This window comes from Pseudorasbora parva, chromosome 15, assembly GCF_024679245.1.
Source record: "Pseudorasbora parva isolate DD20220531a chromosome 15, ASM2467924v1, whole genome shotgun sequence".
NCBI lineage: Eukaryota > Metazoa > Chordata > Actinopteri > Cypriniformes > Gobionidae > Pseudorasbora > Pseudorasbora parva.
Window position 1 is genome coordinate 21,491,433 of NC_090186.1, and position 26,900 is coordinate 21,518,332.

The 26,900-nt window shown below is 41.9% G+C and overlaps 1 long non-coding RNA gene across 1 annotated transcript; it reads left to right on the forward strand.

Annotated features, from left to right (window-relative positions):
- Positions 1–510: 510 nt before the first annotated feature.
- On the forward strand, positions 511–4,476 carry LOC137041893 (uncharacterized). The gene is made up of 2 exons (XR_010898173.1): positions 511–871; positions 4,225–4,476. It is a non-coding gene; the product is annotated as an uncharacterized lncRNA (long non-coding RNA).
- The last annotated feature ends 22,424 nt before the right edge of the window (positions 4,477–26,900 follow it).

Below are 26,900 nucleotides of genomic sequence, written 5' to 3' on the forward strand. Positions count from 1 at the left end.
AGTCAACATCGGCGGCCAGCACGAGCCCCGAATCCCTACGCCAGAACGCTATGCAGGCGAGCCTAATCTGTGTAGATCCTTTTTAACCAGATGCTCACTGTTCTTCTCATTACAGCCCATGACATTCGCCACGGAGAATTCCAGAGTGGCATTAGTTCTCAATCTGCTGGCGGGCCGTGCTGCGCTGTGGGGAACGGCGGTTTGGGAGAACCGACACACATGCTGCTCCTCGTTCCAAGCACTCTCGGAGGAGATGAGACGGGTCTTCGATCGCGCCATAGTGGGCCGTGAGGCAGCCCAGAAACTGACGGAGCTTCGCCAGGGCAATCGACCCGTCTCCGATTACATCATCGAGTTCCGGACTTTAACTGCAGAGTGCAAATGGAACGAGGAGGGGCAGTGGGATCATTTCCTGCATGGGCTGGCTGACCGTGTCCAACGGGAGATCTTCACACTGGAGCTACCTACTGATCTTAACGGACTCATGGAGTTGGCAGTGCGAGTGGATTCACGCCTAGAGTACCGTGACCAACGTTTTCAGACAGGGAGATTACCAGAGTATCGGGAGTATCTGGCTAACGACACGGTCAGCCCACCCATCGATCACGAGCCCATGCAGGTGGGGAGAGCTCGGCTTTCCCGGGAGGAGAGAGAACGCCGGAAGAGGGGAGATTTGTGTCTTTATTGTGGTGCGGCGGGGCATTTCCTCAACCAGTGTCCGTTAAAAGAGCGAGCCCGACAGTAGAACGGGGGTTACTGTCGGGTGGAGCTGCGTTGGGGAAATCCTCGTCCGCGACTCTCCTTCCGGGTAGGTTGCAGTGGGCTAATGGATCTCATCACTGCCAGGCGCTGGTGGACTCCGGGGCAGAGGGTAACTTTCTGGACCGCCACCTCGCTTCACAGCTCCAGATTCCTCTCACCCCCCTCCCCAACCCCATTGCTGTGCACGCCCTCAACGGACAGACACTTCCCACCATCACATACACCACTGACACCCTCACTCTGGTCATTTCGGGCAATCATACTGAGACTATCAAGTTCTTCATCACAGACTCCCCCCTCATCCCCATTGTCCTCGGTCATCCCTGGTTGCTGAAACACAATCCCAGGGTTGACTGGGGACACAACTCAGTTATTGGTTGGAGTAATCAGTGCCATGCCTCTTGTCTTGTTTCTGCTCGTTCGTCTGTGTCTCGTTCTATGTTTCAGGAGGAGACGGCGGATTTATCTAACGTGCCCGCGGAGTACCTCGACCTGAAGGAGGTGTTCAGTAAGTCCCGGGCTGCTTCTCTCCCTCCCCACCGTCCCTATGACTGTGCTATAGACTTACTGCCAGGCAAGTCTCCGCCCAAAGGCAAGTTATACTCTCTTTCTTTACCTGAGAGGGAGGCCATGGAGAAATATATTTCTGATTCTCTAGCTTCCGAGTTCATCCGCCCCTCTTCTTCTCCAGCGGGGGCGGGGTTCTTTTTCGTGAGTAAGAAGGATGGTTCTCTGCGACCTTGTATTGATTACCGGGGGTTGAACAACATCACGGTAAAGAATACCTATCCTTTACCGTTGATGTCTTCAGCCTTCGAGAGGTTACAGGGAGCATCCATATTCACGAAATTGGACTTACGTAATGCTTATCATTTGGTGCGCATAAGAGAGGGGGATGAGTGGAAGACGGCGTTTAATACCCCTAGGGGCCATTTTGAATATTTGGTAATGCCCTTCGGGCTTTCCAACTCCCCCGCGGTCTTCCAGGCACTAGTCAATGACGTGTTGGGAGACATGGTCGATCAGTTTCTGTATGTCTACCTGGATGACATATTGATTTTTTCTTCGTCTCTCCAGGAACATGTCCGACACGTCAGACTAGTGCTTCAGAGGTTGCTAGAGAATGGGCTTTTTGTCAAGGCGGAGAAATGCGCGTTCCATGCACAGTCTGTTCCTTTCCTGGGTTATATCGTCTCATCCGAGGGAATGCGCATGGATCCTGACAAAGTTAAGGCTGTGATAGATTGGCCAAGTCCAGATTCTCGTAAGGCCCTGCAGAGGTTTCTGGGATTCGCCAATTTCTATCGGCGTTTTATTCGCAACTTCAGCCAACTAGCCGCGCCTCTGACAGCGTTGACCTCCTCCAGAACTGTCTTCAGGTGGTCTGGTGCAGCCGAGGCTGCATTTTCCAAACTCAAGAGCCGCTTTGTTTCGGCTCCCATTCTGGTGACCCCTGATCCATCTAGACAGTTCGTGGTGGAGGTTGACGCATCAGAGACGGGGGTAGGTGCAGTTCTTTCCCAGCGCTCTTCCTCGGATGACAAGATGCACCCGTGCGCGTTTTTTTCTCATCGTTTATCCCCAGCCGAACGCAATTACGACATTGGTAACAGAGAATTGTTGGCAGTCAAACTTGCATTGGAAGAATGGCGTCATTGGTTAGAGGGGTCAGGGGTACCTTTTATCGTATGGACCGATCATAAGAATCTTGAGTACATCAGATCTGCTAAAAGACTCAACTCTAGGCAGGCTCGGTGGGCCCTTTTTTTCGGACGCTTCAAGTTTTCTCTATCGTACCGCCCGGGTTCCAAAAACATCAAACCCGATGCTTTGTCGCGCGTTTTTGACCGTTCCGAACGCCCGTCTACTCCCGAGTGCATTTTACCTGAGAGACTGGTTGTCTCCACACTCATATGGGAGGTCGAGTCGAGGGTCAAGTTGGCCCTAGAAGGGGTAACGCCTCCGCCCGGCGGGCCACCGAGTCGGTTATTTGTGCCAGAGGGAGTTCGGTCCGACGTTATACGATGGGGTCATTGTTCCAATGTAGCTTGCCATCCAGGGGTAAATAGAACTAAATTTTTGGTCAAGCAACGATTCTGGTGGCCTCGCATGGCTCGCGACATCCGGGAGTTTGTTTTGGCCTGTTCAGTCTGCGCCATTGGTAAGACTTCTAATCGCCCTCCCGATGGGTTACTCCAACCACTGTCAGTCCCTTCGAGACCCTGGTCCCACATCGCACTAGATTTCATCACCGCCCTCCCGCCCTCTCAGGGCAAGACGGTTGTTTTAACCGTCGTGGACCGGTTCTCGAAAATGGTTCATTTTATTCCTTTAGCCAAGTTACCTTTGGCCAAGGAGACAGCGGTAGCTGTCGTTGACCACGTCTTTCGTTTACATGGCCTTCCGATGGACGTGGTTTCCGACAGGGGGGCCCAATTTATTTCGAAATTTTGGCGCGAATTCTGTAAATTACTGGGGGCGACGGTTAGTCTGTCTTCAGGGTTTCACCCCCAGAGTAATGGTCAGACTGAGCGGGCCAACCAAGATCTTGAGAGAGGGTTGCGATGTTTAGCTTCCAAGAATCCTTCGTCCTGGAGCCAGCAAATCTCTTGGATTGAGTACGCCCATAATTCGTTACCAGTGTCGGGTACGGGCCTCTCGCCATTTGAGTGTAGCCTAGGGTACCAGCCACCACTCTTTCCCAGTCTGGAATCCGAAGTCGCGGTCCCCTCCGCCCACGCATTCGTCCAGAGGTGTCGCCGCACATGGAATAGAGCCCGCGAGACTCTGCTCCAGGTGCGTGCGCGCACCAAGGCCCAAGCCGATCGCCACCGGTCTAAGCCTCCCGTCTACGTCGTGGGTCAAAAGGTGTGGCTTTCATCCAGAAACATTCCTCTCCGCTCCGTGAGTAATAAACTGGCCCCCAAATTTATTGGCCCATTTCCTGTCACCAAAATTCTTAGTCCGGTGACAGTACGCCTCAAACTACCTCCTGCGTACGGGAGGATACACCCCGTGTTTCATGTTTCCAAATTAAAGCCCGTGTTTTACTCCCACATTAATCCGCCAGCCCCGGTTCCTCCCCCGCCGCGTCTCGTAGATGGGGAACCAACCTATACGGTAAATCGTATCCTGGACTCGAGACGGAGGGGACGCGGATTCCAGTACTTGGTGGACTGGGAAGGTTACGGTCCGGAGGAGAGGAGTTGGGTTCCTGCTAGGGACATACTGGATCACTCCCTTATCGATGATTACAATCGACAGGTAGGTCCTCCTGGGAGCTCCAGGAGGCGCTCCTAGGGGGAGGGGTACTGTCACGGTTCATCAATCCGTCGTCTCACTCACTGTGTGTTGTGTGGTTGTGTTGGGGGTGTGGTTTCTGATTATTGCCTGAGCACTATCACCTGCTGCACTCATCACCGCTCCCTTCATATACGTGGCACTAACTGCAAACACTGTCAGATCGTTGCAGGCTCTGTGGTCCCTGGTGTGTGTTGTCTCTCCCGGGAGATCGTCTCTGTTCCGGATTCCAGGATTCCCGCGGCTCTTCTGCCCACTGCTTCCCCTGCGTCACGAGCCCTGACCAACTCACCGCCTTCACCATTCTCTGGACCTGCCTGACCGTCCTGTATCCTGCCCGTTCTGAGTTTCAGTGGTCTTCGGACTTTATGTGCTTCGTGCAGTTCTGTCAATAAATGAGTTATCGCACTTGGATCTTTCAGTCTCTTTTTAGATCCTGACAACTGGACCCTGTTGCCCTTTTATGCTAAAGCTCTGATTGCTAATTGTAAAACTGTGTGATGGGTGTTTGCCCTTGTGATGAGTCAGTGTGCATTTCTGAATGGCAGTGTGTTCCTTGCGAAAACAAGATATGTTCTGCATGAAAATTGTGCCAAACGCAGAGAATTATGTGTAATGTTTTGAAAAAAGTGTGTTTTAGAACTGCAATTTGAGGTTAAAGCAGGAACTCTGCTTGTAGTTTAGCAGATTTGGTTCAGGGGGTTGGTGAATGAGTTACATGTTGTGGTCCTTGTGTCTCAAGTGTATAGGTAAAAGTACAGGTAAAAAAAAAATATATGGAAAATTCCTTCATATTGTACATTGACTTTTTTTCTTCTTTTTTTTTTTTTTACATTGTACAGTACAATATGTAAAGTGACATTTTGTTACAGTATTATGAATGTCCATGTCAAGATTTTGGGTGTGTTGAAATAAATTAGTTTCTTCAGTCTGCAACATTGGTCTTGTGTAGCGTTTGGTGGATTTACATTATATTTGTACTTGGTTGATGGTAGCCTACTCTAATCTAATCTAATCTAATCTCTAGACAATGACTGAAAAACAAGAAGAAAATATATAAATAGTGACATAGAGGTTTAAATAACAAATTTATGAAAAAGTAGTTCCTGTTCCTTTAACGCTTGAAAAAAAAATCTGATCATTTTAATTTGTCTGAATGTTGTTAAAAACACTGTTTGTAAGATAAAATGGTGTTAATATGTTAAAAACCCTAGTTGTTGATGTTTTGGTTTCAAAAAGATAAGCTGGTGCTGAGCTGTAATAAAACAATTAGCTTATCTGAATCTAGCTTCCACGTGGCCGAACTTGCAAGAGTAACTGAGACTTAATCTGAGAAATGTATAGTTTCTAAATTAATTGTATGGGCAAAAGACAAATACAATTATAATTAATTGAAAATGTGATCTCTGACTAAGGATGGATTTAAATGGAAATATTAAATGTCTTATTTGAAAACAATTTTAACTTATAGCCAGATCTTATGCTGAACTAGTGTGAGTAGTATAAAGTTTATGAAAACACAGTGAACGATTCCTGAATGACTCAGAGTCTATCTCTTATTCGAAACCAACTAAATCCTGTTATCTGAGCCTGTGTCATGGGTGATAAGATATTTATAGAAAAAAAAAAAAAAAAAATACATAGACAATCATAGAGACAGTGATTTGTTAAAAAGAGTGAGAGTGCTATTAGGAGGGCAATAATAAAGGTATAATATGTTTTTAAATACAGAATTTTAATGAACAGCAATTTTTAAATAAATTATTCCATGATATCTTTGTCTAATCTTAGCCACCACCATGCACAGGACCAATGGATAAGGTCAGAGTCAAAATGCAGGACATTAAATTAAATGGACAGTTGTTATGGCTAAATTCACTGAGTATAATGTACGCACTAATATGTTGCGGCTTGGAAGATGTAATTGGTATCAGTGATTAAGTAGTGTTATGATTAACCTGTCTCCATGTTCTACCTAGTAAGCAGACTAAATGGCTCTGGTGTCTCTTGAATGCACAATCCCCAAGGCTCCAGAAAACAACTGATCCTGTTAGGGTCAAAGGTCTCAAGCGATGACCAATGTGAATGAGGTGATTTACTGAAGACGGGTAACATCCTGTTTTGGCCAGTGGGGGGCGACCTAAGACATGGGGGTCACCAGCATTGGGTTACCTCCAAAAAGGGAGGTGTTTTTATATGAGGTGTGTATGAGAGTTGAACCGATGTCTGTGAGGCCAGCAGCATCAGTAAAGGGGGAAGCTTTGTTTGTAGGGGCCAAGAGTCCAGACAGGACACAGCAGGGCCTGCACTAATACAGTTTTTCTCAATTGCTAAAACACTAAAACCCATCGGCTGAACAAATTTCTCAGTTGCCTGAACTCATTTAGCTAATTGTGCAGTCAGTTGTCAATACCTTAAACCATTTCACATCATAAAACACAATTTGCAGATCTCACTTAGACTTTTCAGCAAATCTCTAAACACATTCTCATTGTCAAGCCACATACTGCTCTCTAATGCACATACCATTCATACGGGTTAACACAAGTGGCAACAATCAAATACAAATGGAGAACACAATGTCATTGATTGAACACATTCACTCAAAACTGATTTAACCTGTTTCAAATGATGAGACACAACCAATATAAGTACAGCGCATTGTAGGCTGTATACTGTACAATTAACAAATCTTATTGCCCTGAACATGTTGCTTTCCATTTGTTTACAGTAGGCTACTGACTGCTCAATAGATTTTGACTGGTTGCAGGTTCATATCAACAAAGAACGAGTTTGTGAGATGCAGAGTATAGTACTGTAAAAATCAGCCTAATCTAATGAAAATGCATATCTATAGCACAAATTGTATTTATCGTGCGATTTATATGCCAAAATGAGTTTTTATGTGCATACGTTACGCATGCAGTTTTCGTGTGTATATCATATGTCTTTTATATTGTGTTATGTGCACGTACTCCAAACAACTCAACCTACCCAATGGGGTGACAATGCAAATCATATGCACATAAAAAATAATTGTGCCGTATAAATCGCAGAATAAATACAATTTGTGATGTATATGCATTTCATTAGAATGAGTTGGTAAAAATAGGGCTACAAGCAAGAGGAAGAACAAAAAATTGCAAAGCAAAGCAGAGTAGTAATAATTTCTGATCAATTTTGAGCTACTATGATCACAAGACAATGACAGAAAAATATGAAATTTGTTTTCAGATTAAAATTTTACTTCTGCCTGAGAACTGTTTTGAACAATGTGTTTTCTATTTTTTGCTGTATTGTTTTCTGATTGCTTGATAGTGTTTATCATTTTGATCACTTTGTTTATGATTTGAGAGCAGTGTTTGATTTTGAACACAGGTAAAACTGTTTTGAGGCGAAAGTTTCATTTTGCAAGAGAAGTCAGAGGTTTTGTGAATAGTGCTTGAAGAGGAGGTTTTGTGTTTAATGGTTTCAGAAAATGGAGCAAGGTTTCAGAAATAGTGTTTTATCAATTGAGAAAAACTGTAATGGCTCCTCCATACCGCTCACTCAAGAACTGCATTGTTTGTGAATGCCAGGGAAGACCCTGAGTGAAAGTTATGATGGTAAGGGGAATTCAAGAGCCAGCTGAGATCATGAGGTGACTGCCAACTTTTGTGGAGACGAGAACAAAAATGTACTAACTGAATCAGTAAAACTGTGTGATATTGAACTAACATTTCCAGATCATGAGTTTAATCATCCAGGTCATTAGATATGGCAGAGGAGAATTTGAAGGCATGGTGGTGTCTAAAGATAAGGACAGCTGTTGGAGTTTAAAGAGGAGGTCTGGAAAACAAAAGGTACAGGTCCTTCTCAAAAAATGGCATATTGTGATGAAGTTCATTATTTTCCATAATGTAATGATAAAAATTAAACTTTCATATATTTTTGATTCATTGAACACCAACTGAAATATTTCAGGTCTTTTTTTGTTTTAATACTGATGATCTCAAAAAAATAGCATATCATGAAAAGGTTCTCTAAACGAGCTATTAACCTAATCATCTGAATCAACTAATTAACTCTAAACACCTGAAAAAGATTCCTGAGGCTTTTAAAAACTCTCAGCCTGCTTCATTACTCAAAACCGCAATCATGGGTAAGACTGCCGACCTGACTGCTGTCCAGAAGGCCATCATTTACACCCTTAAGCGAGAGGGTAAGACACAGAAAGAAATTTCTGAACGAATAGACTGTTCCCAGAGTGCTGTATCAAGGCACTCTGGGTAAATTTCTGCTTTACCGTCCTGCTAAAGCTGAAATAAAACAAAAGCAATGATATCAAAACCAAAACAACCCAGCTGACTTCTCTAAAAATGAAGGAATAATGAACATACATTATCCAAAAATTGTTTAGAAACCATGTAAGAACTGAGTTTCAATCATTTTTAGTTAAACACTAAAAGGAAATTTTGATAATGAGCAATTCATAGTTATGTTGATGACTTCACTTTATGTTTTGTATGTGTTGGCTTGTGAAACTGTTCTGTCCTGATGGTGTGTATGGAGTCATTAACCTCTGGAATGAGTGTTTATCATTACAGATTGATTAAGGCAAACAACAACTTTTAAAGGAAATGCTAATTCTGAAGGAATCTGGAAAAGTTGATCCAGAACATGGGATGAGCTTTAAGTGGATTGGTATCTAGTTCTGTCTGTTACTGCTAATTATGACTAATTTTGTCATTCATGATGCTGATTTGAATTAATCTCTGGATTAGTTTAATAATTATAACGTTAAAGATTGCTGTCCAATATGGGTTAAACACCCATGTCCAAATTCAGCTGAGGGTTTAAATTGAAATAATCAATTGATTAATAATGGTAAATGTTAGAAACTTGACGGCAGAGACAGTGACAAATTGGCTGAAGTCACCATCTAAATTATCCAGTGACTCTTACATTTCTGAAGGCAGAAGGACAACCAAAAAGAAAAAGGTTTATTTTTATTTTTCATCCCTTAAATGGATGCAGGATATTAGCTGTCTAGTAATAATGTCTAATAAATTTGAAAGGAACAAGCAAGTTTTTCTGTGACTGGATTGAGAGATGAGTAAAAATGATATTTTGTTTTCTGCAGAGCAGTAGAGATAAGACTAAAACAATAATGATCACATGGTGCATCTGCAGACTGACTATTTTGATAAAGAATAATGTGACAAGTTAACACAAGAGAGAAATAGCCCTAAAGATTAATATTGTGTAAATACAACTTCTGACAGAAGTTATGAACAATTTATGAAAACTTGTTGAATTAAGTTAAATTAAGTTAATATAAGTTGAACTATAAATGATTTTCAAAATACAGATTGTTTTAAAACAGTTTTAAATAAATTGATGATGACTCATTACAAATTTGAATACTTTAATATGGGGGATTATGGAAATGTGTAAGTTCTTGGTAAAATTATAAAAACTTTGGTGTAAGTGGCAAAGGAAGGCTAGTGAGGATTTGATGGTATCACTGCCAGATTACAAAAATCAACAGGTTTAAGATTTTGGTCATTTGGAGCTTACGCCTAAAGAGTTTTAGTGGACAAGACATTAAAAGAAAAATTTACTTTAATGGAAATCCTAATGAATTGATTTGGAAAGGTTTACTAAATAACATGGGTTTAAAAAGTGTCACGAGATAAAGATATGAACAAGCTGATTAAATGTACAAATTGATAATTGTCATTTTGAGGAAGTTTTCAACATTAACAATTGTTAGGTTAGTAATGAAAATGGGTTTAACAAGAAGGTTCTTGAATAAAATCAGGGAAAAGCGATTGAAATGGATGTTATGTTTGGAAAATAAATGGGATCTGTAATGAAGATGGTACATGTATGTAGACTGCAAACTGAAGGATGTTTTATCCAGAGACTTAATGTAATTGGATAGATTATTATGTCTATTTATTTTGGTCATATTTTTTTGGTCATATTTTTATTTCAGACCACTGTTGTTTTGAAGATGAAAAAGGTCTGTGTTTTGAAAGTAGTGTATTTGAAATCCCTATTTTGAATGAAATATCTTGGTATTTGTAATAGGATGCTATATAACATGGGGTGCTAATGTAGTATGTCCTCTTGAGGATGAATATGTGCTTGTTGTAATCAAGCCAATGATAAAACCAAATTGGATAAGATTACTGTAATAATGGTAGAAGTTAAATCCCTGAGGGGAAAATTGATTTTCTGTTTTTTTAAAGATTATAAACTAACAAGGGGGGCGTGGAACATTATGAAGAGGCCTAAATTGGTAGACTCTAGGGGGTCATCGGGACCCCAAAATTGGCCTTAGGAGGCATTGAAAGAGTGATTCTGAAATCCACTGCCACTTCAGTATACCTGTATATAGTATATCCTAATTAACTTCATAATCAAAACGATAATAATTATTTATTGCCTGTACTATTGTGTCTATATATATATATATATATATATATATATATATATATATATATATATATATATATATATATATATATATATATATATATATATATATATATATATATACACAAACATGATTCCAAAAAGTTGAGACACTGTACAAATTGTGAATAAAAACAGAATGCAATGTTGTGGAAGTTTCAAATTTCATTTTTTTTTTCTAGAATACAACATAGATATCGTATGAAATGTTTAAACTGAAAAAAAAGAAAAAAAAAAAAATTTTTACACAGTTATAGTACAAATGATTAAATACAAAAAAATATATATAATAATAGTCATAAAAAAGTAAATAAAATCAAAATAATAATAAATAGATAGTTGGATACCACAATCAAAAGGTGTAACAGTGGTGTATCAGTGAGTTACATACACCATGCATATTTACACAGGTACCGAGCATCTAACACCATAAAATCACCAAATAGAAAGGTGTATAAAAAGGGTTACAGTTTACATTTAAATATCGTTATTCCTCAGGAAGTACATTTATGGATGAGAAATATGATAGTAATTGTTGCCAGACATGAGAGAATTTATGAGAACCTCTAACTGAATATTTAATATTTTCCAAGTGTAGGTATAACATCAAATCCTTAAGCCACTGAGATGCTTTAGGTGGCTTTACAGATTTCCAATGCAATATAATGCGTCTGCGAGCCAATAAGGATGCAAAGGCAAGAATGTTTAGTTGTGTTTGGATCTGCTTCTCCATTGTGACATCTTATAGAGGTCTTGTCGAAAGAAGGATAAAGAAGCAATCCATGTTTTGCTTAGGTGAATGTGGTGCAGAACCTTGAACTGTATTAAATTCAATCTGGGACAAGAGGTGCTACCGTTCCCTCTACTTAGGGCACTTCTCCAAAATTCCTCAGAAAATACTGTCCCAAGCTCTCCAAGCCACTTTTAATCTTGTCCGTTCCTACACTTTTCAAAGCCAAAAGAATTGTATATATTCTTAAAATAAAACTTTGGAAGGGAACTTCAAACAGAGAGTCTGCATGAGATTTGGATGGTATGTATGTAAATGATGGGCTTTGGGGGTTCACAAAATGACTTATTTTAAAGTAACGAAAAAGGTCAGCTTGATTAAGATTGAACTTGGAACACAGGTCCTTAAAATTAGCAAAGATGCCATCAATATAGAGATCACTAAACTGAGTAATGCCCTTTTCTTGCCATTACTGTCACGGTTCATGGATTCCCTGTCTCACTCTTGGGTGCGTGTTGAATGTAGGTGAGGGCGGAGCCTGGGATTGGCTCATCACGCACCTGTGGCTGATCACCTGCACCAGCTGCAACTCATCACCTTCACCCTATTTAGTCTCTCTATTTTCTCTTGTCTTTGTCAGAGCGTTGTTGGATGTTTCCCCTTGTGTCTCCATGTCGGTTGTCATTTCCCCCTTCCGTGAAAAGCTGGATCCCTTCCCAGATTGCCTGCACCGATCTCCCGAGTCACAGCTGCTCATAGCCTGCCCGTGTCGCCAACGGAGCCTCTCTCACTTCTCCGTTATCCGGACTTCTTCAGTGTTCTGAGTTTTGTCTTCTGTGACACTATCTGACACTAAATAAACTGAGTTACTTGCTATTGAATCCTGCCTCTGTGAATCCGTTACAATTACTTAAAAGCTGAGTCAAGTTTGGCAGGGACGAATTCATGGTTATTGCATACTGGGCTTTGAGACAGAAGTGCTTGTCTTAACTGCGAGTGTTGGCGTAACTGAGCCCATGTTTTAAGAGTAGAATGAACAACCAGGTTCAATGGATATTGTGCTATTTTAATAGGTAGGCTAGCTGTTACTAGGGCTTGTAAAGAGGTTGCTGTGCAGGATTTAGATTTGGTGTTTCACACCAATCATTAGTTCCTGATGACTGCATCCAGTAGAATATTTTTTGAACTTGAGCCGCCCAATAATAATATAAAAAATTAGGTAGAGCCAACCCACCATTGCTCCTATTTTCCTGTAGAAACTCTTTCCGAATCCTAGGAGTTCCAGTCCCATATAAAGCTGGAAATAGATTTGTCTAATCTATTGTAAAAGGCTTTGGATAAAAAGATGGGAAGGCACTGAAATAGATACAAGGATCTCAGAAGAACTGTCATTTTAACACAGTTCCCTGTGAACTCGCACTGCGTAGTCGAGTGACGACACTCTGGGGAACGCCCCAGGTGTGACGGCTCTGAAATCAGCCACCAATTCGATTGGTGCTATGTCATGACGTAATAGGAGGCGGTGTACGCGAAAGCTATAAGAAGGCGCCGTCTCATACAACAGACAGTCTTTGCTCTTCAGCGAGGCGCTCTGTGTGATATTGTTTGTCTATTTACTGTTGTCTGTCACCACATTAAAACAAGCCATGGCTAGCGAGCAGTTTAGGAGGTTTGTGCACCCGTGCCCGCGCTTCATTACGGGCTCGGACTCACACCAGCTGTGTGTGCAGTGTCTCGGGGCGCAGAAAGCTCAGGCGGCGCTTGAGGGTGCCGCCTGCAGCGAGTGTGAGAAGCTGCCGCTCCGGTGCTGATGTTGTCTGATTCCGAGGGATCAGACCAGTTCAGCCTGGAGGCGGGTGGAGTGCAGGTGAATTCACCTCTTCACTCCCCCGCTCAAGAAGAGCTGGTGGATGTGCTGACACGCGCTGTGGCCAAACTTAAAATCGACTGGCCACAGGAAAAGGTGGAAGTTCAGCCTGTGAGCAGGCTGGACGGACGCTTCTTCAAGAAGCGTGCTCAGCCGCCACGCAGGGGCTTGCCGTTTTTCCCTGATTTGCACAACGACTTGTACAAATCATGGGGAAAACTATACTCGCAGCACCTATCGAACCCCCCGGTGCTTGATTTCGGGTGTGTCGTGGGCGCGTCTGAGGCTGGCTATGGGGCGCTGCCTCACGTCGAGGAGGACCTATAGAGTTTTGGCCGGCAATGGCAAATGGCACTGTGGATTGTGTTCACCGACAATGTTTTCTGGAAGTATTCCTGAGCCCATGTTGTGATTTCTATTATAGTACCATTCCTGTGTGTGATGCAGTGCCACCTAAGGGCCCAAAGATAACCTTGTCTGTTACGGACAGAGATTGCTCCAGATTCTCTAAATCTTTGGATGATATTATGCACTGTATTGATAACTTCAAACTCTTTGCAATTTTTCTCTGAGAAACTCCTTTCTGATATTGCTCCACTATTTTTTGCTGCAGCATTTTTCGCCATATTGACTTCTGAGAGACACTGCCACTCTGAGGGGCTCTTTTTTTAGCCAATCGTGTTGCCAATTGACCTAATAAGTTGCAAACTGGTCCATATATACATTTAACTTTCTGGACTCTTATTGCAACCCAAGATTTTGGGAATGTGTAGTGCTCATTAAATACAAAATGAGCCAATATTTGACCTGACATTTCAAAATGTCTCACTTTCAACATTTGATAGGTTATCTGTATTCTATTGTGAATAAAATATTTAAAATAAAAGTTTATGCGATTTGTAAATTATTGCATTGCTTTTTTATTCACAATCTGTACAGTGTCCCAACTTTTTTGGAATCGGGTATATAAATAGGAGGTAGAGAGATAATTTCCTTGTTGTGCCTCCCTTGGTGGTAGCGGCAGCACTGTATATATACACTCACCTAAAGGATTATTAGGAACACCTGTTCAATTTCTCATTAAAACAATTATCTTATCAACCAATCACATGGCAGTTGCTTTAATGCATTTAGGGGTGTGGTTCTGGTCAAGACAATCTCCTGAACTCCAAACTGAATGTCAAAATGGGAAAGAAAGGTGATTTAAGCAATTTTGAGCATGGCATGATGTTGGTGCCAGACGGGCCAGGCTGAGTATTTCACAATCTGCTCAGTTACTTTTTACGCAAAACCATTTTTACACACAACCATTTTTAGGATTTTCAAAGAATGGTGTGAAAAGGGAAAAAGGTCCAGTATGCGGCAGTCCTGTGGGCGAAAATGCCTTCTTGATGCTAGAGGTCAGAGGAGAATGGGCTGACTGATTTAAGCTGATAGATGAGTAACTTTGACTGAAATAACCCCTCAATACAACCGAGGTATGCAGAAAAGCATTTGTGAAGGCAGATGGGCTACAACAGCAGAAGACCCCACCGGGTACCACTCATCTCCACAACAATTAGGTAAAAGAGGCTATAATTTGCACAAGCTCACCAAAATTGGACAGTTGAAGACTGGAAAAATGTTTCAGAATTTGGTGTAAACAGAATGAGAACATGGGTCCATCATGCCTTGTTACCACTGTGCAGGCTGGTGGTGGTGTAATGGTGTAGGGGATGTTTTCTTAGGCATACTTTAACCCTTAGTGCCAATTGGGCATCGTTTAAATGCCATGGCCTACCTGAGCATTGTTTCTGATGGATGTCCATCCCTTTATGACTACCATGTACCCATCTTCTGATGGCTACTTCCAGCAGGATAATGCCATGTCAGAAAGCTCGAATAATTTTTAACTGGTTTCTTGAACATTACAATGAGTTCACTGTATTAAAATGGCCCCCACAGTCACCAGATCTCAACCCAATAGAGCATCTTTGGGATGTGGTGGAACAGGAGCTTTGTGCCCTATGTATATATATATACTGGTGCCGAAACCCGGGAAGGGAGAAGATCGCCGCCACCATGCAGACCCCGCCAATGATGCCACTTGTGGACATCGTCCTTTTGCTTGCCAGTTTTCACCAGGAGCACCATCAAGACCTGATGGCCGTGAGGGAGGAGCAACAAAAATGGTTTGAAGCCTTCCTTTGGGCCCAGCATGAAGACCGGGAGCTGTTCCGAAGCTGGATCGACCGGGAGATTCAGGCCGTCCCCCTGCGGGTCTGCGGAAGCGGCAGTGTGAAGCCCGACGAGTGTAAAGACCTCAACTCTTCCCTGTGCAACTCCTCCCGAGCAAGGACTTCAGTATCATTTTCCTTTTCATTATTTGTGTTTGATTTTTCTAATTTCTATCGGGCCTTTTCTCTGATCGGTATTCACCATGTGCTTTCAAATCTCAACTATTACTACTAGCACTCGTAAATCACGCTCTGTACACGCGAGACGCCGCATTCCTAATAATTTGCGCAGTCTACAGAAATCCTCTGATACTTTACTCTCTATTCCAATTGGTCTCTGGAATGGCCAGTTGTAAACAAAGCAGACTTTATTTCATCTATTGGGACTCATTCTCAGCTCAGCCTCATGGCCCTAACTGAGACCTGAATCAGACCAGAGGACACTGCCACTCCTGCAGCCCTCTCAACCAATTTAACTTTTTCACACACCCCTCGGCCTATTGGGAGGGGTGGGGGTACTGGTTTGCTTATCTCAAATGATTGGAAATTTGATCCCCTACCATCTCTATCGGCCAGTTCATTTGAATCACACTCAATCACTATTGTTCACCCTGTTAAAATCCATGTGGTAGAAGTCTATCGTCCTCCAGGTCCTCCAGAGTTGGATGTGTTACCCAGATAGCAAGCATGTTTGGGCCACATGTGGGTATTATCTAACACATATGGCTTTCCTGTAGCTCAACCAGTAGAGCGCGGCGCTAGCAACGGCAAGGTCATGGGTTCGATTCCCAGGGAAAGCAAGAATTGACAATAATGTAAAATGTGTACCTTGAATGCAATGTAAGTCGCTTTGGATAAACGTGTCTGCCAAATGCATAAATGTAAATGTAATTATGGGCCAGAATGTGGCCATATTAGTTTTACCATAACTTTAACATTTGCGGGAAATATTGTCTTGGTTCACAACTCATTTTGAGGTATATGGCCCAGAGAACAATGTACACATATGGGCCATATGTGTTTAAGCTATGGCACAAAGTGAGAAAGGCTGACTTGTGGTAAACCTTTGGATTATATATGGAAAAACACAGGAAACCTGAAATCAAGCGCAGCTGACATCCAAGGTTTCACACCTCAGGTGGTTGCATCTCATTAGTGGAATGAATCTGACTGATACGGCACCATTTTGTCATCTGCTCTCATGAGTTTTCGGTCATGCATATCTTCAGGTAAGTGAAGTTTTGACAATTCAAAATCTTTTAAAGGTTTTTTTTGTGCAGCATTATGTATTTGTTTGAGGAGAGTGTCTAATTAGCCTCAGTTGAGTGTATTTACCATTTCAATCCCATTTGTAATGCAGCACACAGTCACCAAAGGAGTCATTGATTGATGATGTAAAACTCCGGACTAGTTTTCTTGCGTGCATCCATTTTTAACGCGCCTCAACTATCGTACAGTCTGACATTTATGAAGGTTTTGATCTTACAGTGTGACATGGCTTACAGCAGTGATTCCGCTTGTACAGCCTGACAAGGAACAATCGTGAAGGATATAATAAATCTGACAGTGTGCACCCGGGTTTAGTTTTGTTGCGGCCGTGACATATAGTAACTTTTGGAAACGTGAGTGTGTTGTGGCCATGAGATCTTTTGAGGGGAACGACATCTTGTTGTTCGCATCTATGAGCTTAAAGCGATTTAGCGGTAAGCGGTTAACCCAAAAATGAATATTCTGTTATTTACTCGCCCTCATGCTGTTCATAAGGATTTATTGAAAAAAAAAAAAAAAAAAAAATATATATATATATATATATATATATATATATATATATATATATATATATATATATATATATATATATATATATATATAATTTATTTTTTGGTGCAAAAAATAAATTAATAAATCAATAAATTCAAATCTTAACCTGGCTGTAAAATTAAGTCTATTTGAATGTTATTTATATTAATATAAATGGTTACTGTAAACATTTGTCAAAAGTAAATTATTGAATACATTTTTGTTGTTGAGTGTTTTATTTACCATGGAGTTAAGACTTTTACATAATGCTCAAAGTTGCATGTGGGCCACATAAGGGCTATTAGATTTTAACAAAACTCAGCCATACTAAACTTCCATATAAGGCCCACATAAGGGCCACATAAAATTGTATTGTTTGGCTCACATTTGGTGGAGTTATGGCACTGCTTTGGCTGAGCTGTGGTAAAGAAAAAGTGGGCCAGATTTGGGCCGGCAAACACAAACTAATCTGGGCCACATCTAAGCTGTTTATCTGGGCCAGATCTGGGCCAAAGGAAATTTGCTAACTGGGTACTTTCTAGCTTCCCTGAGGATGGCACTCCTCTGATTCTGCTTGATGACTTTAACATCTTGATAAACACCTAGCCACAGACTTCAGCATTCTGCTGACTTTATTTGACTTTACGTTAGTATCTTCTACGGCTACTCACAAATCAGGTAACCAATTAGACCTCGTCTACACACGCAACTGCTCCACGGACAACACTTTAGTTACTCCATTACACACCTCAGACCACTTTATCATCACTCTTAACCTCATACTGACTCCTGATACAACACGCACTCCTACACAGATTACCTTTCGGCATAATCTACACTCACTCACTCCCTCTCGCCTATCCACTATGATTTTATCTTCACTCCCTCCACCTGCTCAGTTCTCAGCACTGGATGCTAACAGTGCTACTGACACTCTTTGCTCCACTCTAACATCCTCCTTAGACAGTTTTTGCCCCCTTTCATCCAGACCAGACCAGCCCGCCCCACCCCATCTGCCCCCTGGCTGTCTGATGTTCTCCGTGAACATCGCTCTGGACTCAGGGTGGCAGAGAGGAAATGGCGGAAATCTAAAAACTATACTGACCTTACCTTGTATCAGTCTCTTCTCTCTTCTTTCTCTACAAATGTCCCCATGCTGTACGCGAGGTCCTTCAAGCCTCCACAGGGTTTTCCCCTTTCGAGCTTCTCTATGGGCGCCAGCCTCGGGGGGTGCTGGATGTCCTTAGAGAGGCTTGGGAGGACGGACCTTCCGCGGTCAAAAACTATTTTTAGTATGTCCTGGAACTGAGAACAAAACTCCACATGTTGGGGCGGCTATCAATGGAGAATTTGTTAAAGGCCCAGGACAGACAAAGACAGCTATACAACAGAGGGGCTAGACTTCGTCAATTTGCACTGGGAGATAGTGCTCGTATTACTTCCCACTTCCAGTTTGAAATTACTCACAAAGTGGCAAGGGCCTTTTGAGGTCACACGGCGTGTGGGCGACCTCAACTATGAGGTGGTACGATCAGATAGGGACGGAGCACGTCAAATCTACAACCTCAACCTCCTAAAAAAATGGTCAGAGGCGGAGTCAGTGATGCTGGTGACAGAGGTGAGCAGAGAGGAGGATCTCGGGCCAGAAGCGATTCAAAAGAATCAATCCCTCGCTCTGGCCCCAGGGGGGATCACCTCTCACCCTCGCATCTCACTGACGTGAGATCATTACAAGCAGAATTTGCAGACGTGTTCTCGCCCATACCATGTCTTACAGACCTCATTCAGCACCACGTTAAGACGAAGCCGGGAGTTGTTATTCACAGCCGGCCGTGCTGTTTGCCGGAACACAAACAAAAAGTAGTTCAGGCTGAATTAGAGGCTATGATGGACATGGGGGTGATAAAAGAGTCCAACAGTATTGGGTGAGCCGGATCTTTTTGGTCCCAATACGTGACGCTCGGTCCGATTCTCTGTGACTATAGAAAAGTAAACGCGGTGTCGAAATTTGATGCATACCCAATGCCAAGGACTGACAAACTGCTTGATCGGCTAGGGACCTCTCACTTTTATTTGACACTGGACTTAAAGGGATACTGGCAGATGCCCTTGTCTCCAATGTCCGAAGAAAAAAATGCTTTAGCAACGGCGTTTGGATTACACCAATTTGTCACCCTTCCTTTCAGCTTGTTTCAGGGGTCCCACAACTTTCCAGCGTCTGATGGACAGAATTGTCCGGTCGCATGCTACGTATCCCGCTGCGTACTTGGATGATATCATCAGCTACAGTACGGACTGGCAGCGGCATATGCAGCACATGCGGGCTATCCTGAAGTCGCTGAGAAGGGCGGGACTCACGGCAAACCCAAAGAAGTGTGCGATTGGGTGAGTGGAAGTAAGATATCTGGGCTTCCACTTGGGTCATGGACAGGTGCGTCCCCAAATTGACAAGATGGCAGCTATTGCGACCTGGCCAAGGCCTAAGACCAAAAAAAGAGGTTAGACAGTTCCTGGGGCTATTGGGATATTACAGAAGGTTTGTGCCTAATTAGTCGGACCTCGCTATCTCACTGACTGATCTAACTAAAAAGGATGTGCCAGATACAGTTCAGTGGACGGGGCCCAGTTAAAGGCTGCTCTGTGTGGTGGGCTGCTCCTACAGGCTCCTAATTTCTCTCTCCAATTTCCCCTACAGACTGACAGAGGCTGCAGACCGGATGGCAGCATTTAAGCCCGGGCAGAGAGAGAGAGTTGGGAGAGAGAGATCAGGACTGGGACTGCTGCTGCCACTGTGGCCATGTTCTGAGTGAACTGAAGCTGATTACCAGAGAAAAGTATTCTACAGAGTTTTGAGTCTATGATAGTGAAAGCGTCCTTTATGTTTGAGTTCTTTGAACAATAAAGAGTGCAGTCCCAGTCTCGCCGACCCCGTCTTCTTCCTTCCTACACCCACACGAACCTACGTTACAGTGGCATTGATTGAACATCAGTCGTACATCAGCTGTGAATGAACCCGTCTCTTGCGTGATACCCAAAATTTTGAATATTTCTATCTAATATTATTTATGACTTGCAGGGTTGGCAGAATAATAATTATACACTGTTTAATAATAGGCCAGAAGTGAACTGGCACCCCGACTGAGTCTGGTTTCTCCCAAGGTTTATTTTTCTCCATCATGCCCTGATGGAGTTTTGGTTTCTTGCCACTGTTGCCTATGGCTTGCTCAGTTGGGGACACTAAAATTATGATCCAAGTTATTAAACTAAATATACAAATTAAATGAATTAGGTCATTAAATTAATTAGGTAATTAGGCTTTGAAACAATAATCATTGTAAAAGAGCTATATAAGTAAAGTTGATTGATTGATTGATTAATTAATAATAATAATAATAATTAATTACATTTATATAGCGCTTTTCTAGACACCCAAAGCAATTTACATATAGAAGGGGGAATCTCCTCAGCCACCTCCAATGTGCAGCATCCACCTGGATGATGCGACGGCAGCCATTTTGCGCCAGAATGCCCACCGCACACCAGCTGATTGGTGGAGAGGAGACAAAGTGATTAAGCCAATCAGGATATGGGATTATTAGGAGGCCATGATGGACAGGGACCAATGGGCAAATTTTGCCAGGATGCCGGGGTTAAACCCCTACTCTTTATCGAAGGACATCCTGGGATTTTTAACGACCACAGAGAGTCGGGACCTCGGTTTAACGTCTCATCTGAAGGACGGTGCTCATTGACACTATAGTGTCCCCATCACTATACTGGGGCATTAGGACCCACACAGACTACAGGGTGAGCACCCCCTGCTGGCCTCACTAATACCTCTACCAGCAGCAACCTGGTTTTCCCATTACAGGGTGATATGGCTGGTTGATTGATTCAGTTGGAGTTCAGGAGATTGTCTTGACCAGGACCACACCCCTAAATGCATTGAAGCAACTGCCATGTGATTAGTTGATTAGATAATTGCATTAATGAGAAATTGAACAGGTGTTCCTAATAATCCTTTAGGTGAGTGTGTGTGTGTATATATATATATATATATATATATATATATATATATATATATATATATATATATATATATATATATATATATATATATATATATTAGGGATGACCCCGTATGGTCGAAAATTTGATGCATCGATATGCGGAGTCGGATTCGACCACCGATCGCACTGTTGAACCTTCACAAGTGTTATGATTGCGTCCGGTGTGCGACCCCTTGAAGGGCACTGAGTTTCGCACTGGACGTGCCGCGCCTTTAAAATTTGAACACATTTTCAATGAGTGTAAACACACCTGTGGCGGCATTTGTCACCTGTCCGCGGCGACTCAGGAAGTTGTTGAAAATCCTGCCGCACCACAGAGCTCCATTTCAAGGTTTTATATTAAATATATATTTCCCTCAAATCATCAATGTACATAACGCATCCGGTGTCCGACGCCCTTTAGGCATTTTTAGGCAAAGTGTTTTTTTTTTTCCCTCTCTAGGCAGGTATTCTTTTTAGGTTTATTTATCAAAATGTTCTTTTATATATGTGTGATGTTCTGTATTTCGATCGCAGCTTTAAAATGTTATGAAAAAACATTTTACGAATATTTATCCACCATATTACCTTTTATTTAAACCTAAATAAGAAGCCATTGTCAGTTTGTCACTTAGCAGGCAGTTTTGGTCACTTTAATAAAAGTTGTTGCTGTGTGCAGTGTGTAAAGGACAATACAAATAATTTTACCCTCCTGCTGACTAGTGTCGTGCCCCTCCCAATCCATTTACGTGCACATAGATGATTACATGCACATAGATAAGTCGACCATAGAAAGATTCGACAATTCTGATTAGAATGTTTAAAACTTAACACACCTAATATATATATATATATATATATATATATATATATATATATATATATATAGAGAGAGAGAGAGAGAGAGAGAGAGAGAGAGAGAGAGAGAGAGAGAGAGAGACCTCAACAATGTTAATTTTTCCTCACACAGTAAAGGCTCTCAGTGCTAATCCGCTGCCATATGAGCTCCTGTGCTGTTGTGTTCTTTCAGACTCTGTCAACTGCCAAACAAAAAACACTCTTACATCCTCTACACTTGAAACAGCTTGAAAAAATGTTCACAGCTCGCTTTTAAAGGTCCCTGAGTTGCAGCCTTTAATATCCCATCGCTGTGGCGAAAATGAATTAGGGAAGTTAATGTGATTTTTGCATTAGCAGATTAGAAACGTCTTTCATGCTCTCATTCCCATATTAGAGCACAGTTAAGCCCGAATAGCTTTCTCTTTGTGCTTAACCTCATAATGTCAAGAGGCCCAAACTCACTTTGAATGTGGTGGGACATGCCTTTTTTTTCTAAATAAAAAACTTTGGAAAGAAAATGAGGAGGAACATCTCATGCTGGTTTGATGTCATATTTCTGTGTGTGTTTGAGTGCTCAATTTCAGCAGTGTCATACACTTTTTTTCTATGCTGAGATTTGCATGAACTTTTCAATTAAACAGTATGTTCGTATGGATTCTAGAAAATTCAATGTGAATTGAAGCCATGATGAATGCAAAGCATCATTGTGAAAACTGCTCTTGCTTAACTTAAAGTATTCAATCTAAATTACCATGTAAACAGTGGCTGTGCCTTAATTGGTAAAGCTGTAATATGCCCAACTTTGTTAGCTATAGGAAAAAAAATGGTGTGTTCTAAATACATTTGATATGCCCCATTGCCCCCATTGTTTTCTTTGCATATAAAAACTAGCATTTAGCCATTTTATCCATAAATATTTTAGCAGCATTATTACTCATTTTAGGATATAATTATAACAAAGGTATGTTACATGTGGAACTTGTACCACAACAGTTTCATTTTGCGAAAACTAAATAATCTAAAACTATAGTATAGTCTATATAGTCTTTTGATGCAATAACCATTGACTACAATTATAAGTGGACTTCACAAAAAAAGGGGGAAAAAATTAATGACATAGACACTGACATGACTAAAGCACTCTAGAAACCCGCAAGAAAATACTAACATTGCATGGGAAAAGCTCTGATCTAATGGAGTCTGGTCAGTTCTAATGATGCTTGATGTGGTCTAAAAGGGCTTGATGGGGTCTAGACTAGCCTGATAAGGTCTAATGGGGTCTCATGTGGTCTCATCAAGCCTAACACAGCAAAACCGGCTTAACCAGTGACATTAGTTTGGGGCAGTACAATTACATATTTTGCTATTCCACTTGTTGAAGTTAGTGGCAAATTTCGATCAGGCATATATTATGACAAATATTGTGTTGGTCCCCCTTTTGCTGTCAAAACAGCCCTGACCCATCAAGGCATGGACTTCACTAGACCACTGAAGGAGTGCTGTGGTATTTCGCAGCAAGAAGTAAGTAGCATATCCTTTAAGACCTGTTGTGTAAGTTGTGAGGTGGCTCCTCCATGGATTGGTCTTTTTGGTTCAGTATATCTCGAGATGCTTGATTGGATCTGAGGAATTTGGAGGCCAAGTCAACACCTCGAAATCCAGGGCCGGCGCTAGCTCAAATGCCGCTCTAGGCAGAGCACGATCGATTTTCAGATTTTATTTTTCATTCTGCAACGTGAAAAAAGTACACAGTGCTACAGCTGCATATCATTTCTGTTTTATAATAGACAGTGTACAGAATAAAACTAGAGCCCTGCACGGGCCTCAAATCTAGGCTTATTAAAATTCTCGGCCCGAGTCCGACTGGAGGCCGGGGTTTTTTTTTTTTTTTTTTTTTTTTTTACATTGTTGCAGCCATTAAAATAGTTCTGTTTTGTTTTTAATGTCAAAGTAGATATATTTCGTTTCGTTTCTTTATTAAGTTAATTTAGAAAAATGTTTAGAGCATTTTTTTGTTTGTTAAATTAAAGTTTTATTTTTTTTAAGTGACGACCAAGCGACCAGCGGCCGACAGTGAGTTAACCGCATATTTAATCGATTTAGTCTCTCAAATCAACTCTTGGCTTGTCTTGCCTATAATAAAATCCATAGATATAAAACACTTCAAGCATCACAATGTTAGTTAATTTCGCCTACTATTACCACCACAATAAAAGGCATTTTGACGAGCTGAGGCAGGCGGATTCTGCTCGCGGCTCTCACAAACGGAGCTTAACAAATAAAAATAAAAAAAGAACATGCAGGTTGTCTTATAGCCTACCTTACACCTACGCAACATGAATATAAATCCGATCTTCAATTCCCGTGGTATATGCTCATTTAACGGAGTTTACAGCAACGAAAGCATAAGATTAGATGCATTTTATTCAGCAGCTCATTTCAAATTCAAAGACCACATAAGAGAGAGCGTGACCTAAGCGCACGATAATTTAGTCATTTCGCAATCAGATAAATACCTGTTATAAATAACGAATGAAGGAACCAGTTGTGAAAAGGCCATAACGCCGGGGACACACTGCAAGCGTGTCGTGAGCATCTCGGCTGCGTGGCGTGTCCGTTTTTATTTCGGCTCCCATGTTAAACGGTTAGAGCTTGCATACTGCCTACGTCGGTCCGAGCCGCGCGGAAAGCATGCTTCAAATAGAAGATACGCCTATTTTCACGCGACACGCGAGCGTGTTGGAAGCGTTTCCAGGCGAAATATAATAAAAGATGTGTATATGCCATTTTGAGACGAATACATATTAATAAAAATGACATTTTCATGTTTGAAAGTCTGTACATAAATGCAGATACAGGCCGAATTGTAATAATAAAAAACAATACAATTATCGATTTTGAAATATTAAACCTGTCAATACAGAACGAAATATTCTGTAGCCTTTTGCCGTCAATACCATGGATATGGTATGGGCCGGCTACTGCCGGCGTTGTCTTTGCTGTATCAATAGGCAATATATTTATATTTAACATGAAGTATAGGGCTTCCCTGTACATTAATAGCAGCAGACGCCCCACGGATGACACGCAACATAAACGCCACGCTTACAAGAAGCGTGCTGCTGCTGGCGCGGACTCTGAATGCTCTGAACACTGTGCGAGCCATATCTTGACAGTCGCGTTAGCTATTATGGTCTCCTGTTGTTTCCACCAGCAGAACATCTCTAAACATATGCAATATGCAAACAAATATTTATCTCATTGGAGGTTTCGATTTTTTTCTTGACTGATACACACAAACACACATTCACATAATAGCCTACATTTCAGAAGCGTGCTCGTCGGGCTTTCGCAGCGGCAAAGGGCTTTGATTGCGTCCTCGAGTTTAACTTTTTCAGCTAGTTCGTGCTCAATTGCAATTGTTGCTAGTCCATTGAGTCTGTCTTGTGTCATTGTACGTCGGAGATCATTTTTAATCAGTTTAAGCTTTGAGAAACTGAGCTCACAGTGACGGGGAGAGTGAGAAGCAATCTCAATGCTATAAAAACATTGGGAAAAATCAACACAATCTCATGGTCATGCGTATAAATACTAAGAGTGTAAAATCTTTTTTGCGTGCATATGATACGCACTTTATGCGTATGTATAATACGCCATAACCCTAATAATACGGTTCATATGTATAATAGGCCTACGCCATAAAGTGCGTATCATAGCACGCGAAAAACCACGTAGCCTACCATATGCATGCCAAAACTCATTTTGGCGTATACATTCCACGAGATTGCAAACTATTTATAGGCTATGCATTTTCGTGAGATCGGGCTCAGAAAAATTTATTCCATCCCTTTTTCACAGATGAATTTAAGCGCATCCAGTGGTTTAGATCCAGCAACCAGGCGTCTACCCAAAGCAGTCAGCTCTTCAAACTATTAATGCCTATCAACATCCCGTGAGTCTCCATGAGTCAGGGCCTTTTCCAGTCTTAAGCAATCCTGAAGAACTATTGTAGGCTATTCTCCTTTTCTTTGAGAGATGTGATGTCATATAAAAACCCAAATACGCGCCCATGGTCTCGAAGCAGCGGAAAGCGCTCTTCCACGGAACGGATGGCACCGTCGAGCGTATTTTGCACGCATATACTAATCGATGCCGCTCTAAGTGAGGTGGGGGCGCGGCCGGGCGGAAATTTTTATTTTTAAATTTATACTAATGGAGTGGGAAAAAATGTTGTTGATATAAGTGCCATAATTGTAACCTACCTAATGTAAAACTAACAAATACATATTTTTTTTAATTCTCTCTCTCGCTTACACAGTTACACTCTCTCTCTCTCTTGCCGCCCTGGCTGAGCCGCCGCCCTAGGCGGCTGCCTAGTTCGCCTATAGGCACGCGCCGGCCCTGTCGAAATCATTGTTGTACTCCTCAAACCATTCCTGAACCATTTTTGCTTTGTTGCAGGGCACATTATCCTGCTGAAAGAGTAGCAGAGCATCATACTGCCTCTGCATAGTGCATTCTGGTGCCATATGTTCCCCAGGTAAGTGACCCGGCCATCCACGTGATGTTAAAGAAAAGTGATTCATCAGGCCAGAGCATCTTCTTCCATTGCTCTATGGTTCAGTTCTGATGCTCACGTGCCCACTGTTTGGGGTGTGGAGGTTAGCAAGGACCCCCTGACTGGTCTGTGAACTGGACAGAACCAACATTAACTTCTTGAGCAATTTGAGCTACAGTAGCTTGTCTGTTTTATTGGACCACATGGGCCATCCTTCATTCCCCACGTGCAGCACATTAGCCTTGGCCACCCATTACCCTGTCGCCGCTTCACCACTGTTGCTTTCTTGACCACTTTTAACAGCTAGACACCCCAC